This window comes from Ammospiza caudacuta, chromosome 24 (genome assembly GCF_027887145.1).
Source record: "Ammospiza caudacuta isolate bAmmCau1 chromosome 24, bAmmCau1.pri, whole genome shotgun sequence".
Lineage (NCBI taxonomy): Eukaryota > Metazoa > Chordata > Aves > Passeriformes > Passerellidae > Ammospiza > Ammospiza caudacuta.
In genome coordinates this window covers 5,183,707-5,189,782 of record NC_080616.1, presented here as the reverse complement: position 1 = coordinate 5,189,782, position 6,076 = coordinate 5,183,707, and positions in this window count along the sequence as shown.

Here is a 6,076-nt window from a genome sequence, read left to right as displayed (position 1 = left end):
GTACCGCCGACCCCGCCGGCCACGCCCCCCCTCCGCCGCTGATTGGTTATAAGCAGCGAGAGCTCGCACCCCATTGGTTCGTTCGAACCATCACGGCGCGCAGGTCCCGCCCACTGTCCCCGCGGGGAGGGCGGGCAGCGCGGCCCGCACGCGGGAGAGCCCCGGCGGCAGATTCGCCACGGGCTCCCGGTGTTACCGCGGCGCCTCCGCGCCCCGTCCCGCCGCTCTCCCCGCGCCCACCGCGTCCTCCCAGCACCGGCAGCACGCTGCAATTTTTTCCCGTTTCTCCGGTAATTTTCCAGGGCGCTGCGGCGCCTCAAGGCCCGATCCGCAGATTCGCCGCGCGGGCCCGGCGCGGTTTTGGAGGGAAAAGGCGGCCCCGGGCGCGCGCTCGGTGGCGTTAATTGTAATTAATAAAAAATGTAAAAATTCGGTGTCAGCGGCAAATTCTGACACCAGCACTGATATCAACATCGCCCTTTCCCCCTGTGCATGTCAGCTCTTAACCCATGCGCAATTCTGCGAAGTGCAGTGAAAATTTTGGATTTTTTTGCACTTGAAACTCGCCAGAAATCCCAAAATTCCTCATTTTTGTTCGAAAAGGAGATGATTTAACATGGAAAAATTAAAATATTCCACAGTCATTAAAATGGCGGCGCCTCACTGTTGCTTTGCATTTTGGTCTTTGCAGATTCATCCCTCCATTTGAATAAAAATAACATTTAAATCCGATTTTTAAATCCTATTTTTATGAGGGGAGAAGATGGTTTGATGATACAAATACGATCAGATTTTTAGGAGAAATTATAATTTTGGGTTTTTTTTCCCCAGCACCATTTTCCCTGTGCGATCCAACACCATTCGTGCAGATCCCAATGAATATATTTCATTTTTACACTTAAAATTCCATTTAAACCCCAAAAATTCCTCATTTTTGGTCGAAAAAATCCATTAAAAAACCATGAAAAATTAAAATATTCCACAGTCATTAAAATGGCGGCTCCTCACTGTTGCTTTGCATTTTGGTCTTTGCAGATTCATCCCTCCATTTGAATAAAAATAACATTTAAATCCTATTTTTAAATCCATTTAAATCCTATTTTTATGAGGGGAGAAGATGGTTTGATGATACAAATACGATCAGATTTTTAGGAGAAATTATAATTTTGGGTTTTTTTTCCCCAGCACCATTTTCCCTGTGCGATCCAACACCATTCGTGCAGATCCCAATGAATATATTTAATTTTTACACTTAAAATTCCATTTAAACACCTAAAATTCCTCATTTTCATTAAAAAAACATGAAAAAATTAAGATTATTCCATATTCATTAATATGCAGCTCCTCACTTTTGCTTGGCATTGTGGCCTTTGGATATTCATCCCTCCATTTGAATGAAAATAACATTTAAATCCGATTTTTATGCATTTAAATCCTATTTTTATACATTTAAATCCGATTTTTATACATTTAAATCCTATTTTTATACATTTAAATCCGATTTTTAGGCATTTAAATCCGATTTTTATATACATTTAAATCCGATTTTTATGCATTTAAATCCGATTTTTATACATTTAAATCCGATTTTTATGCATTTAAATCCTATTTTTATGCATTTAAATCCTATTTTTATACATTTAAATCCGATTTTTATGCATTAAAATCCGATTTTTATACACTTAAATCCGATTTTTATGCATTTAAATCCTACTTTTATGCATTTAAATCCTATTTTTATGCATTTAAATCCTATTTTTATACATTTAAATCCTATTTTTATGCATTTAAATCCGATTTTTATGCATTTAAATCCTATTTTTATACATTTAAATCCGATTTTTATACATTTAAATCCGATTTTTATGCATTTAAATCCGATTTTTATACATTTAAATCCGATTTTTATGCATTTAAATCCGATTTTTATACATTTAAATCCGATTTTTATGCATTTAAATCCGATTTTTCTACATTTTATTCTGCATTCCATGGTACAAACGTGGTCAGATTTATGGGAAAAATTTCAATTTTTGGATCATTTTATTTCATTCCACGCCCTGCTGGAGTTTCTGTGGAATTCCTTGGGAATTCTGGCGGATTGTGGAGTGAAGAGGCCCAAAATGAAGAGAATTGAAATTGAAATTGAAATTGAAATTAAAATTAAAATTAAAATTAAAATTAAAATATAGTTAAAATTGAAATTAAAATAAATTAAAATTGAAATTAAAATTGAAATTAAAATTGAAATTAAAATTGAAATTAAAATTGAAATTAAAATTAAAATAGATTAAAATTAAAATTGAAATTAAAATTAAAATTGAAATTAAAATTGAAATTGAAATTGAAATTGAAATTAAAATTAAAATTAAAATAAAGTAAAATTAAAATTGAAATTGAAATTGAAATTGAAATTAAAATTAAAATTGAAATTAAAATTAAAATAAATTAAAATTGAAATTGAAATTAAAATTGAAATTGAAATTGAAATTAAAATTAAAATAAATTAATATTAAAATTGAAATTGAAATTAAAGTTAAAATTAAAATAAATTAAAATTAAAATTGAAATTGAAATTAAAATTAAAATTGAAATTAAAATTAAAATTAAAATTAAAATAAATTAAAATTGAAATTAAAATTAAAATTGAAATTAAAATTGAAATTGAAATTAAAATTAAAATTGAAATTGAAATTGAAATTGAAATTAAAATTAAAATTAAAATTAAAATTAAAATTAATTAAAATTAAAAATGAAATTAAAATTAAAATTGAAATTAAAATTGAAATTGAAATTAAAATTGGAATTGAAATTGAAATTAAAATTGAAATTAAAATTAAAATTAAAATTAATTAAAATTAAAATTAAAATTGAGACACTGAACTGAGGAGCCAGAGGAGGAAGGAGCAGAAACCGCATCAAGGAATTCCTTGCTGGAAATATTAATTAATTAATAAAATTAATTAATATTAAATAAATTTTTAATTATTTAAATTATATTTAAATAATTAAAATTATTTAATATTAATTAATTTTATTATTAAATAAATTCATTAAATAATTAATTAATTGTTTATATTTTATATTTTAATTATATTAAATAACATTTTAATTAATTAAACAACATTAATTAATAAAATTAAATTAATATTAAATTAATTAATTAACATTGAATTTATTAATTAATATTGAATTTATTAATTAATTTTGAATTAAACCCCACTGGGGCTGACAAATTTCCCATTTTTCTGTCCCACCTGCAGCACAAAAAACCAAAAGAATTGAGGATATTTCTGGGGAATTAATTTGGTTTTTGGGGTTTTTAATTGGGGTTTTTAATTGGGTTTTTAATTGGGTTTTCTTCGGTTTTGTTTCTTTAGGGATTTTTGTGGGGTGGCGATTTGGGATTTTATTTGAGGTTTTTGGGTGTGGATTTGGATTTTATTTGGGTTTTTTATTTGGGGTTTGATTGGGTTTTTTGGGTGTGGATTTGGGATTTTTATTTGGGGTTTTTGGGTGTGGATTTGGGATTTTTGGGTGTGAATTTGGGTTTTTTATTTGGGGTTTTTAAGTCTGTATTTGGGATTTTTATTGGGTTTTTTGGGTGTGTATTTGGGATTTTTTTGGCTGTGAATTTAGATTTTTTATTTGGGATTTTTGGCTGTGAATTTGGATTTTTTGGGGGGGTTTTTGGGATGTGTATTTGGATTTTATTTGGGTTTTTATTTGGTTTTTTGGCTGTGTATTTGGGTTTTTTATTGGGTTTTTTAGGTCTGTATTTGGGATTTTTTTGGGTGTGTATTTGGGATTTTTTGGCTGTGAATTTGGATTTTTTATTTGGTTTTTTGAGTGTGTATTTGGGATTTTTTTGGCTGTGAATTTGGGTTTTTATTTGGTTTTTGGGATCTGTATTTGGGTTTTTTATTTGGGGTTTTTGGGATCTGTATTTGGATTTAATTGGGTTTTTTATTTGGGGTTATTGGGTTTTTATTTGGTTTTTTATTTGTTTTTTTGGCTGTGTATTTGGGTTTTTTATTTGGTTTTTTAGGTCTGTATTTGGGATTTTTTTGGGTGTGTATTTGTGTTTTTTATTTGGGATTTTTGGGTGTGAATTTGGGTTTTTATTTGGGATTTTTTGGCTGTGGATTTCAGTTTTTTATTTGGGATTTTTGGCTGTGTATTTGGGTTTTTTATTTGGTGTTTTTGGGATCTGTATTTGGATTTTATTTGGGTTTTTTATTTGGTTTTTTGGCTGTGTATTTGGGTTTTTTATTGGGTTTTTTAGGTCTGTATTTGGGATTTTTTAGCTGTGTATTTGGGATTTTTATTTGGGGTTTTTAAATCTGTATTTGGGATTTTTTGGCTGTGAATTTGGATTTTTTATTTGGTTTTTGGGCTGTGTATTTGGGTTTTTTATTGGGTTTTTTAATTCTGTATTTGGGATTTTTTGGGGTGTGTATTTGAGTTTTTTATTTGGTTTTTTGGGTGTGTATTTGGGATTTTTTTGGTTGTGAATTTGGATTTTTTATTTGGTTTTTGGCTGTGTATTTGGGTTTTTTATTTGTTTCTTGGGCATCTGTATTTGGATTTTAATTGGGGTTTTTAATTGGGTTTTTAATTGGGTTTTTAATTGGGTTTTTAATTGGGTTTTCTTCGGTTTTGTTTCTTTAGGGATTTTTGTAGGGTGGGGAATTTGGGATTTTATTTGAGGTTTTTGGGTGTGGATTTGGATTTTATTTGGGTTTTTTATTTGGGGTTTGATTGGGTTTTTTAGGGTCTGTATTTGGGATTTTTATTTGGTTTTTTGGGTGTGGATTTGGGATTTTTTGGCTGTGAATTTCGGTTTTTTATTTGGGATTTTTGGCTGTGAATTTGGATTTTTTATTGGGATTTTAGGTCTGTATTTGGGATTTTTTTTGGGTCTGTATTTGTGTTTTTTATTTGGGTTTTTGGCTGTGAATTTGGATTTTTTATTTGGGGTTTTTGGGCGTGTATTTGGGATTATTTGGGTTTTTTATTTGGTTTTTTATTTGGTTTTTTATTTGGTTTTTTGGGTGTGTATTTGGGATTTTTCTGGCTGTGAATTTGTGTTTTTTATTGGATTTTTGGCTGTGTATTTGGTTTTTCATTTGGGGTTTTTAAGTCTGTATTTGGGATTTTTATTGGGTTTTTTGGGTGTGTATTTGGGATTTTTTTGGCTGTGAATTTTTTATTTGGTTTTTTGGGTGTATATTTGGTTTTTTTATTGGGTTTTTTAGGTCTGTATTTGGGATTTTTTGGCTGTGTATTTGGGATTTTTATTTGGGGTTTTTAAATCTGTATTTGGGATTTTTTGGCTGTGAATTTGGATTTTTTATTTGGTTTTTTGGCTGTGTATTTGGGATTTTTATTTGGGGTTTTTAAGTCTGTATTTGGGATTTTTTTGGCTGTGTATTTGGGTTTTTTATTTGGGATTTTGGGTGTGCATTTGGGATTTTTTGGCTGTGAATTTGGGTTTTTTATTTGGTTTTTTGGCTGTGTATATGGGATTTATTTGGCTGTGTATTTGGGAATTTTTGGGGTGTGTATTTGGATTTTTTATTTAGTTTTTTGGGTGTGTATTTGGATTTTATTTGGGTTTTTATTTGGGCTTTTGGCTGTGTATTTGGGGATTTTATTGGATTTTTTAATTGTGTATTTGGGTTTTTGGGTGTGTATTTGAGTTTTTTATTGGGATTTTAGGTCTGTATTTGGGATTTTTTGGGTGTGCATTTGGGATTTTTTTGGGTCAGTATTTGGGTTTTTTATTTGGGGTTTTTAATTCTGTATTTGGGATTTTTGGGTGTGCATTTGGGATTTTTGGCTGTGTATTTGGGTTTTTTATTTGGGGTTTTTGGGATCTGTATTTGGATTTTATTTGGGTTTTTTATTTGGGTTTTTGGCTGTGAATTTGGGTTTTTTATTTGGGATTTTTGGGATCTGTATTTGGTTTTTTATTTGTTTTTTTGGCTGTGTATATGGGATTTATTTGGGTGTGTATTTGGATTTTTTATTTGGGATTTTTGGCTGTGAATTTGGGTTTTTTATTTGGGATTTT